This window comes from Rhinopithecus roxellana, chromosome 4 (assembly GCF_007565055.1).
Source record: "Rhinopithecus roxellana isolate Shanxi Qingling chromosome 4, ASM756505v1, whole genome shotgun sequence".
NCBI lineage: Eukaryota > Metazoa > Chordata > Mammalia > Primates > Cercopithecidae > Rhinopithecus > Rhinopithecus roxellana.
The window spans coordinates 46,299,508-46,311,132 of NC_044552.1; the positions used below are offsets into that span (position 1 = coordinate 46,299,508).

The 11,625-nt window shown below is 38.0% G+C and overlaps 1 pseudogene; it reads left to right on the top strand.

Moving 5' to 3' along the window:
* The window catches only part of LOC104671508, an 85,014-nt pseudogene extending 82,605 nt beyond the window's left edge, over positions 1-2,409 (top strand).
* Positions 2,410-11,625: the final 9,216 nt, after the last annotated feature.

The window sequence follows — 11,625 nt, forward strand, 5'->3', positions numbered from 1 at the left end:
TACCAGTAAAAAGGTACCAAGCCCATGGATGTGCATTTTTTTCAAAGATTAACAAAGCTTATCTCTGCTCTTAAAAACTTTCCAAGAGGGCCTCATGTTTTCATTTTTCCCAGTATTGGAGCAAGTCCCTCAAGTTACTCACCCAGTCTGTTAACACCTGGTACAAGCACCCTTTCAGGTAAACAGGCTAATTGATTCCTATGATTCACCCATCAGCCTCTAGGACATTGATCTTTATCATATTCAAATCCCTGAGCTCATCCTTTATTTTTCCCACTCTGTCTAGTGACAATAGGAGCAACCAGCCAATCTCATTATACTCATTAGTTTGCCAAAAATGTTAGAAGTATCATATAAACAGTCATTCAGATCTTTACTTCCTATAAGTGGTTAAGAGTATCAAATGGTGCTATTTTGTATATCACTATTACCAGAGTACAGCATGTACTATCAATGCTCTTTTTACTACTGGAAATAGAGTTATGAGCATCTCTAAATCCAATTACATTAGAGAGCCAATTCCAAAACCCCAGAACCAATTCAGAAAGCTCATTCTTAAGATTCTGTTCCTCTAGACTCCATACCAAAATGTGTATTAGATGCCATACAAAATATGTATTAGACTCCATACAAAATGTGTCCAGAGAACAGAACCACTAGTGTGTGTATTGGAGGTGGGGGAGAGACAGAGATTTATTATAAAGAATTGGCTCATGAAGTATGAGGGATGACAGGTCCTAAGATCTGCAAGCTAGGAGAGTCAGCAGGCTCAGAGAGAGCTGATGGTACAGCTCCAGTCCAAGTGTGAGGCCCAAGAAGCAAGAGAGCTGATGGTGTAAGTTTTGCTCTCAGTCCAAGTCCAAAGGCAGGAGGAGATGGATGTCCCAACTCAAAGGAAGTCAAGCAGAGAGAGCGAATTCTTCCTTACTCAGCCTTCTGTTTTTATTCAATGTTCAACTGATTGGATGAGGCCTGGGGACGTTGTGCAGGGCAATTGGCTATACTCAGTTTACTAATTCAAATGTTAATCTTATCCAGAAATACTCTCACACACACACACAGAAAAAATGTTTAACCAAATTATCTGGGCACCCCGTGACACAAAATCAACCACTACAAAAGATTCAGCCACATTAGTTTACAGTTTATCAATTCTACCATCTCTGTGTTCTATTCTGTGAAGAGCAGTTGAGCAGAAATTCCCCCAAATGTTAATATTACAAAAAAAAAAAAACAAAGTTTTAGATTGAAACACAATTAAATCAAGCAATAGTTTTGGATGCCAAATATGCAAGATGCATACTAGGCACCAAGAGTTCTTCCATGCTGATGCAATTATATAAAAATCATAAATGTAGGCTTTGTGCTCCTCCCATTCTACAGACAGTCACAGCTTATGCAGTGCCAGCCATGTCCCTGAGACACGAAGGTTGAAGGGAAGGCCAGAGTAAATGGATTTGGCCTTACTGGGTGCCTGGTCACTAGGACTAGTTGTAACTCTAGCAAAGTGGTTATTGTCACCATCAGTGATCTCTTCATTGACCTCAACTACATGGTCCACATGTTCCAGTATGATTCCACCCATGGCAAGTTCCACGCACCATCAAGGCTGAGAATGGGAAGCTTGTCATCAATGACAATCCCATTACCATCTTCCAGGAGCAAGATCCCATCCAAATCAAACAGGAGGATACCAGTACTGATTATGTTGTAGAATCTACAAGCATCATCACTACCTTGGAAAAGCCTAGGGCTCACTTAGAGAGGTCATGATTTCTGCCCCTTTTGCTGATGCCCCATGTTTGTGATGGGTGTGAATCATGAGAAAAACAAAAACAACTTCACAATCATCAGTAATGCTTCCTGTTCCACCTACTGCTTAGCACCCCCAGCCAAGGTCATCCATGACAACTTTGGCATCATGGAGGGATTCATGACCATAGTCCATGCCATCACTGCCACCCAGAAGACGAAGACAGTCCCTCTGGAAACTGGGATGACAGCTATGGAGCTCTACAGAACATCATCCCTGCAATTAACTAGTGCTGCCAAGGCAAGGTCATCCCACACTGAATGAGAAGCTCACTGGCATGGCCTTCTGTGTCCCCACTGCCAACATGTTGGTTGTGGACCTGACCTGCCATCTAAAGAAACCTGCCAGATATGGTAACACCAAGAAGGTAATGAAGGAGGCATGGAAGGGTCCCCTCAAAAGCATGGTGGGGCTACACTGAGCACCAAGTTGTCTCCTCCAACTTTAACAGTGACATTGACCCTTCCACCTTCAACGCTGGGGTTGGCATTTTCCTCCACAACCACTCTGTCAAGCCCATATTCTGGTATGACAATGAATTTGGCTACAGCAACAGGGTGGTAGACTTGATGGTACACATGGCCTCCAAGAAGTAAGAGTCCCCTAGACCATCAGCCCCTGTGAGAACACAACAAGAAAACAGAGGCCCTCAGCTGCAGGCAAGTCCATGCCACACTGTCCTAGACCATCATCCCCAGTGAGAAAACAATAGGAAAAGAGGCCCTCGGCTGCTAGCAAGTCCCTGCCACATTCTGTCCCTGACATGCTGAGACTCTCCCTTCAACACTGTTTCCACACCTGACCCCTGAAGAATGGGAGAAGCCTAGGGAGCCCCACCTTGTCATGTACCATCAATAAAGTCCCCTGTACTCAACAAAAGAAAAAAATCATAAACATAGTGGCATTTTACCTTCAGTCTGAGGTTTTACATCCTTCCTGTTTAACTATATATCTACTCAAATAACACACTGAGGTAGCATCAATATATGCCCTTTCCAGGAAGTCTATACTGTCCAGTTTTACTCCAGATGTGTTTTCTTATGACTTATTCTTTCTCACTGTTCTACAAACTCTTTGAGTTCCTCACTCAATTTTAATCACTTTTAGATAGGTATTCAATATCCTAAACAGAGATGGGCAAACACTAAATGCAAAAGTAAATAAATAAGTAGTTTTATGACTTTGATGTATATTAAGTGTGTATAGATATTAGTTTTTTACTTCTAGCATGAAACATCTATCTCATTGCTTTACAGACATGGCTTATGTGTATCCTGCCCTAAAATTGGCTCTCCAGTTATTTTTATAGATTTCTTATCTCCAACCAGATAGTAAATTCCTCAAATGTCAGGGATCATAACCTTCTCTTCTTTTGAATGGTGTTTATAAGCAAAAATGTAACTGCTCAATAAAAGTTAGGTGAATCATACACCTTTGTATTCTTGGTTGAATAAATGAAAGAATAAATGACTGCCAAACCCTCTGATGTCTCTGTTGTATCTGATCTTCTAAGGGAGAGATGGGATAGGGCATCTCATATCTAGCAATAAATAAGTTGCTCCACATACAGAAGCTGAAACAAAAATCGATTTTGAAAAATTTACATTTCAAAACAGTGTAAATAACAGTGTTCTTGGAAATGGTGTTCTTTAAAATGCTATGTTATTCAAATCAACTTTTGGTTTTTCAGGAGCTAATTATTCAAGGGTTGTAACCCAAGAATTCAATACTTATCCAAGTGGCCTCTTACCGAAGGTGATCAAATACAAGGTCTCTAGAAAGATGCCACCTTTGTAACCCTCTTGAAAAAAATTATTTGAAGACAAACAGAAGAAGAGACATAATTAACAACTCAGGAACAGAAAAGTCAGCATAAAAGAATAGGCAGTGAACATGGAGACCAATTAAAATCAGATATCCAAATAATTGCAAATCTAGTTATATAACTAGAGGTAAATGTCAAAAAGAAAGGTTTCTTAATGAAACAAAGTTTTACTTATAAAATAGATCTAAATCCCAAGATCTGATTAACAAAGACAAGTAATAAGGGAAGAATAGAAGCCCTCTTGAATAAAGAGGTTTCAAAATAAACTATTTCACTCTCAATTTTGATAATTACGGAAAATATTAATAATGGTTTAAGAACGTTTACAAATAACCACATATACAATAAAATCAGGATGTATAACTTCTAAAAGATTTAAGAAAATTAAAGAAAATAGTTGATTTGTATTTGCTTATCAAATACATTTTGAGCAGCCTCTGTTTATTGGCACTGCTCCAGTTTGTGTTTATACACAGTGATTTGCAAACTAGAGACCCAAGGGGTTGATAATGTCTCTTAAAGTGAGTCTAAAAACAACTCAGAAAAAAATATGTTGTTTATAAGAAATAGTCATAAAACAAAGCCAAAAGACTAAAAAGTTAAAAGTTTATTCAACAACCCGTGAGACCTTGAAGGAGGGGCCCGCAACTCTGACCAGCCTGCTGGGTTGTAGACTTTCTGGATGACCCAGCCCTGCCCATTCTCCAGCCTTGCCTTGAGTATCTCTTCCAATTAGTCATAAGGCTTAACTCCAGGTACTCTTAAGGATGTAGCACATTCCCTAGGAAGTACATACTTGTTTATCAGAGTGACTGGAGGTCACTATTAACATTTAATGGGTTGAGCTAGCATGGTGAAGAAACTACCTTCATTCCACACAACTTTAGAATATACCACTAAATATTCATGTAAGTTAAAACATTTCTTCCAAACTTATTACCTGAATGTGATTATATTTTTATATTTAAGAAATAATTTTTTGCAAGGTTTTAATATAAATGACTTCTGTGTTAATCAAAGGAAGTGGTATTTCATTTTATTCAGAAAATTACCAAATATTTTTTCCTCATGTAGGAATATCATGTCATCGATAGCAACCTAACTCATGAAATGTGAGTTACCAAGCAACATAACTATGCTGTATTTCATTCATAATGATTTGATGTTTGGATTACAAACATCTAAAAACTTCATTACACCTTCTAGAATATTTGTGGTCAAGAATTCACAAGTTAAAACTCTTATTAACTTGCAATATATTTATCGACTTTTGTTTCTTTATTGTATTCCAGTTAAGGCATTATATTGATTTTATATTTTTTGAAATGATGAATGTAAGTATATGCAAATTTCATTTCAGTATAGTAAAAGGGGTACTGTAAAATACTTGTTATAAATGGATTTCACATTGGCTTCCCTTAAAATATTCCAAAATGCCAAACATTTTCCCAGCTCAGGGTTTCCATACAGGTAAAATTCACTGCCCTCCACCCTTACTTCAAATCCTAAAGATCTCAAAACCCTTACTTCCCTGTCTGGAGGCTGACCTCTTTGGCTTTTTACCTCAGCTGTCCCATCATGGACAAAATGTCACCTCTACTGAGAAGCCTTCCCTACCTCCTCTAGCAATTGTGTTTCCTCTGTAGCCTTCTGTATTTTCACTTTCTTTCAGAACTCTTACCAGCAATGCTAATTATTATTATGCTCATTTATATACTTAATATCCATTTCCCCCAATAAAAGCAAAACCAAGTATTTTTCATTATTCACCACTGTATAGCCAGAGTCTAGCACACGGCCTAAAACATGATGAGAGATCAATAATAATTGGTCGATTGAATGAAAGCTGATAGAAATTCAAGGAAAAGATGGAAAATGGAAAAAATTTCTCAATTATATAGGATGAATCTAAACACAGCTCCCAATCTTGGAGGAAACCAGTAGGCAATAAATAAGTGCAAAATCTGGATATGATTAATAAGATTGCTTTCAGAGACAAACACTACATTTTTAAAAAAATACATGTATTTATTTAATAACTTCAACTTATTTTACATTCATGGGGTACATGTGCAGGTTTATTACCTTGGTATTCAGCATGATGCTGAAGCTTGGTATACAATTGATACCATCACCCAGGTACTGAGCGTAGTACCCAATAGTTAGTTTTTCAACACATATATCCCTTCCTCCCTCCTCCTTCTAGTAGTCCCAATGTGTATTGTTGCTGTCTTTATGTCCACGAGTGTTTAGTTTCCACTTACATGTGAGAACATGCAGTGTTTGGTTTACCCTTCCTGCATTGATTCACTTAGAATAATGGCCTCCAGCTTCATCCACGTTGCAGCAAAGGGCATGATTTCACTCTTTTTATGGCTGTATAGTATTCCATGGTATAGGTACCACATTTTCTTCATCCAGTCTGTTTATGGGCACTTAAGTTGTTTGCATGTCTTTGCTATCACAAATAGTGCTGTGATTAACATACAAGTGCATGTGACATTTGGTAGAAAAATTTATTTTTCTTTGGATATATACCCAGTAATGGGATTACTGGGTTGATTGGTAACTCTGTTTTAAGTTATTTGAGAAATCTCCTAAGTACTTTCCACAGTCATTGAACTAATGTGCATCCCACCAATAGTGTATAAGCATTCCCTTGCTCCACAGCTTTGCCAGCATCTATTGTTTTTTGACTTTTTAATAATTGCAAACCACCATGGCACATGTTTACCTATGTAACAAACCTCCATGTCCTGCACATGTATCCTGGAACTTAAAATTATATTTCAAAAAATTAAATTAAATTAAAGGCTACATTGTAAATTGCAACAGAAGGAACTAAGAAGTCTAGAGAGGAAGATGTGGTGTCTACACTGATTTTTAACATCAGCAGAACTTCATCATCTGAGGAAAGCCTGGAGGATTTGAGGAAAGGCCGAAGGATTTGAATCTCGGTCTTTATGATTCCTGTGGTAATAATAGGAAAAGACATAGTATAGAGGACCCCTAGTTCCAGTGACAGACATAAATATTGGTTGATGATGTATTCTTAAAGTCTGTTTTCCTGCAATGATACATAATAAGTGAGTGTGCTCTACAGAGGATTCAAGACAAAGGATACAAACAACCATGGAAATGGGGGGATATAAACAGTATGTTCTTTGAGATTACTGAGTTGGCATCACAAGTACCCTTCTAAGTGATCAGTCACTAGCAATTGAAGTCAAAGAGTGTGTTGAGCTGTCGAAATTTACTTTTGCAATTGGGTGAATATTCCACTAACTTTCGTTTTTTTGGTTGCAAATAATAAAACCCACTTAATTCAAAAAGGACAAAGGACAAGTAAAAGGTACAAAATGTTATGATGACCCTGAGGTTTGCCATGGAATCAAGGGCCTATCAATGGCATTAGCAAAGTCTAGGAACATCAGAGGAAACCCATCCAAAACCAAGACAATGGCTCTTCTGGTCTCTCTTTCACACTCTTGCTCTCATTCTGTCCATCTACGTAGTCTCCTCACTTTGTCTATCAGCATGTGTTTTTCTAGTAGAATGGTTTCTATTCCTTTGGGTATATACCCAGCATGTTGGCTTCCTATTTCTCTTTCTTTGAAACCAATGTGACTCAAAATGACCACCACAATAGAAAATTCCTTCCTCTCTTCAGAAATTTGGGTTACTCAACTAAGATAACTGAATAAATCAACTAGAATTTCTGAATCTCAACTCCAAATTCCTGGAAACAAGACTAAATTGACTCATCATATTTAGAAGTTTACCTCTAGTCTGATTGGCTATGGCCCCAGAGGAAGAGTTGTATGTACTGCTGTTAGGCCTGCCCATGTGGGTGGGTAGTGACAGTTCAGCTCTAAGGCAAAGAGGGTTGTGACTGGGCATACGCCCTAAAAATGTATCTACTAGGCTGGAGTTTTTAAAGTAGAAGACTATAAAGTTAGAGAATAGATCAATCTTGTGTTCATTTTTATGAAGAAAGCCTGGGTGTAGTTAAAGGAAAAGCTCCCAAACCATTCCTAGAAAACTCCAAATGGTCCAAAAAAAAGAAAAAGGAAAGGAAAAGAAAAAAGATTTCTACATCTCCTTTTCTACTATTGACTTTTTTACAAGTAGTCAGCTGATTTCACCTAGAAAATCTTTTGCATTACTCAATGTCTGAAAATAGCAGCAGAGAAGAACTTTTCAAAATAAGAGACTTCTCCAGTCTCTGAAAGGTATTTCTCAAAGAATTTGTTATCAGTTTCTGCTTCTGATGAGCAGTTAGACTGTTACCTTGACACTGATTCTGGGAAGTTGTGCCAATTAGAATTCTTTCATATCTTTATATCTACTGTCTACATATTTTAGTTGAGAATTAATCAGATAAGCTCTTAGAATTAAAATACAGTCCACAGCATGAGAAAAGATTATTTCCTCATTATCTGTGGATGATATCTCTCCCTCAATAAGTTAGTAGGTTTTCTGAAATGAGATACAGCTTCCAACTTTTGCCCACATTTCTGAAAGCTAGAAAAACACGTTAGTAGCTAAATCCGTATGTTATCTGTAGAGATGAGACCAGGAAATTGTGTGGAATAATGTGGCAATTTATATCAGCTTCAGCCAAAAGTAACTTGTAAAATAAGGTGAGGGGGGAAGAAAAGAACTGATAAGCATGGACAATAAAAAAACATTATATAGCATATTTTTTAGTCCTAATTTTGTAGCTATCACAACTTTTATAATTAAGTCAAACAAAATTCTTCTATTGGAAAACTTTTTTTTGAACAATTCTTGTGGTTACAAATGTTTTCTTAGAAATAAGCCTGCAACTTCCACCCCTAGGTTCTAACACAAGCATCTGTACAATCATTGCATTGAACAAGATAAGACTCCAAAAGTGCAACAGAAAATAAATTTATTTTTACTGCCACTGCCATTAAATCTTGCTCTGAGGAGTTGGTTCTTTTGTTTTCATGTCCCTGTGAACACTTGGAAAGTCCCTATGACTTTTTTCTTTATACTTGTATGATATATATATCTTTTTCCCCACCTGGCACTTTTGCTCCCAGTCACTCACTAGGCTACTTCTGCCACCTCCAGGTTGAGGATAGAGAGAGAGTGGAGGCAAAGATCAAGAAAGATTTCATTTTCATTGGTACTGTCATGGCAATATAAGTTTGATGCTGTCTGATCTTAGCAGAAATTTAAAGTTGGACTTTCTTTCAAGTCCCTTGACATCCCACCATCGTTGGATTTCTTGCAAGTACTTCCCTTGACATCCCAGACTCCTTCTTATGTGACACTCTGGGGCAAGATCCAAGACAACTCCTCCTGTGTGACCTTATCCAGCCCAGAGGAGATAACCATGCACCCTTAGCTAGACTAACTCTAAAGGAGCAAGTACCAATGATCTGGTCAAATGGCATTAAGATCCCAGTGTCTGAGCAGGTTAGTGCCACTGTATCTACCTCTTTTCTCACCACAGTCACAGTCAGATAACCACAGTCTTCAGCCACGTAGACATATTTTTTTAATAAGCCAGACAGCAACTTTAAGAAAAGCAAGTCTAGCTCTCAACAGTGGTTCAGTCCACTAAAACCTCTTTCCCTGAACTTAGAAAGAGAAAAAAAGTACCTTTTTTATTCCTACCACAGATGATTGGGGACAGTCAAAACACCCTAAGGGCCCTCTCCAAAAAAAATCATCTTCAGGACTCCAGGTGAACCCATCTATTCCTTTGAAGAGGAAGAGTTGCTAATGGTTGCCTGACTGGATTTTGAATACCCCCTTGGAAGTCTTTCATGATGTTTTAATGCATCACTCTCAAATGCAGAGTAGCTGGCTGCCCACACTTGGGGTGTGCAGTGGAAAGTGAAGCTGATTTAGTGTCATTTTAAATTGTGCTACCTGTGGGAGCATAGACAACATGGATAATGCTTCTTCCACGGGAAAGCCTTTTCCACAGGAAAGCCTTTCAAAGGCCCTTTGAAATGATGCTCAAGGCTCTTTAGAGTTTTCAGGTACTTCCAATCCATTATAGTATTTGAAACTCCTCTGTAAGGTAGGAAGGATGGGTACTAAATGAGGCCCACAAAGAAGTAGAACTTACTTGTTCAGCGCTCTATACTATAAAATTCTGACCATGAATCCAGTGCCCAACCATGAGCTGAAAAAATTGTAAAGCAAGCAGAATTGTTTGATAAAATAGAATTAAAAGCCCAATTATTGAAGAAGATACCATCAGACTGTGAAGAGCCCTTGGAAAACAACCACCACCTCTCTAATGATTCCTACTGGGAAGTCCAGGTATGTGTATTTTGAATAAGCTTTCCAGGTGATTTTTTTTCTGATATGTATGCTTCCTTTCTCTCTCTTTCCATTTCCTTCATCTCTACCATTCCCATTCTTCTACCTCCCCAAGAATAACTGCCCTGATAGGTCTGAGAAAATAGTGGTAGTGAATTAAGACAGTTAACCAAAAACCAGTTGACACAAAACAGTATTTGCAACCCAGAAACAACTAGTTGTTTGTATGCACAGCCCACACTCACCTGCCAACCTCTCAGCTTTGCCAATCTATTAGGTTGAAGATGTGTAGCGAATTCAAGAATGGAGAAGCAAAAACAGGAAAAAAGGGCCAGAGTCCATGCTACGGCCATTTATCATGATACACTTAACTAACAAGCACTTCTTAAGTTATTTCCTCAACTCCTAAACTCCACCAAAGATAAAGAGGTAGCTGCCTATGACCTTTCTCCTGTCCTTATATTTAATTTCCTACGGTTTTTCTCTTTCAAATTTTTTTTTCCTGCCAAGTTGCAGCATTAAAAGAGATTGAGGAAAGCAATCCTAGGAAATAATTTAGGTGTAAACAATTATGTTTGACTTAGGGATTCCTTGACACACAAATCTTAACTCTTTCAGAATATTCAGAACACATAGTCATTGTAGCAAAAGACCTAGAGAAAGAATAAGAAAGAGTAGTTTAATTTGGTGTGTGTGCAATAGACAGAATATATCAGGTTATAGGAGAGGATAGGTAAAAGATAATGATGTCAGTAATTATGCAATAAATACATAAGAATTTGGTACCTGGAAATGCAATGATGCCCAAACAAAAAATCTAAACTATGAGCCATTGGTTCTGGGACTGGGCAACAAGAAGAAACTCAAAGGGCCTAGGGAGTTTGTTGGTGGGAGTTTGAAGAGGGTAAAAAAAAAAGTGTCATGGGAAGTTTGACAACACGGACACCTGTGGTTATATGGAAAATAGAAAGGATGCCTAATGAATTCAGGAATCTCTTCTGGGGAGATTGCCCTGCAGAAGGTAGAAGGAGCCAACTTGCTTCTAGATGCCTATGACAACAGACTACAGAAGACTGACAGGTTTAAAAAGGAACTATTCAGTATTCCAGAAGAATTTGGAGAAAATATGAAGAAGCTAGGACTTGCTTAGTTTGAAAGTAAAAATTATTCCTCATTCCCAGTCTCTCCCAGCAAAATATTCTCAATGAAATCGCTTCAAGGAAAAGCTCAAATCCCAAGTGCCATCAGTAAAGCACGACTCCAAGTTAAGGATCTCAAGGCATGGCTGTAAGACCATTCTGAAATATTTAAGTCCCAGTAGGATTTCTAAGAATCTCTGGGGTATGCTTCATAGACCTTCTCAGTTAAGCAGCTGGGCTTTTCAGAATCATCAGGGTATTATCCCGTAGCAGGTTCACAGCTGGCAAAGGTAGAGAAGGGCATATCTAATAAAGAAATATTGGTTGGCTTTTGTCTAAAGAAGCTTATTATAAAATGATACCTAACAAACTAATAAAGTTTATAAAACAATTTCATTCACTTTAACTGAAGGAGACAGAAAGAGTTCAGAATGAAAAGACATCACTGGATCCCAATCTTCTATGGGCAGGAAGCAGGCTGAAAAACTACTCAGCTCTAAACACAGGTCACATAGAAAAGGAAGGTTAATTTTGGCAGAATC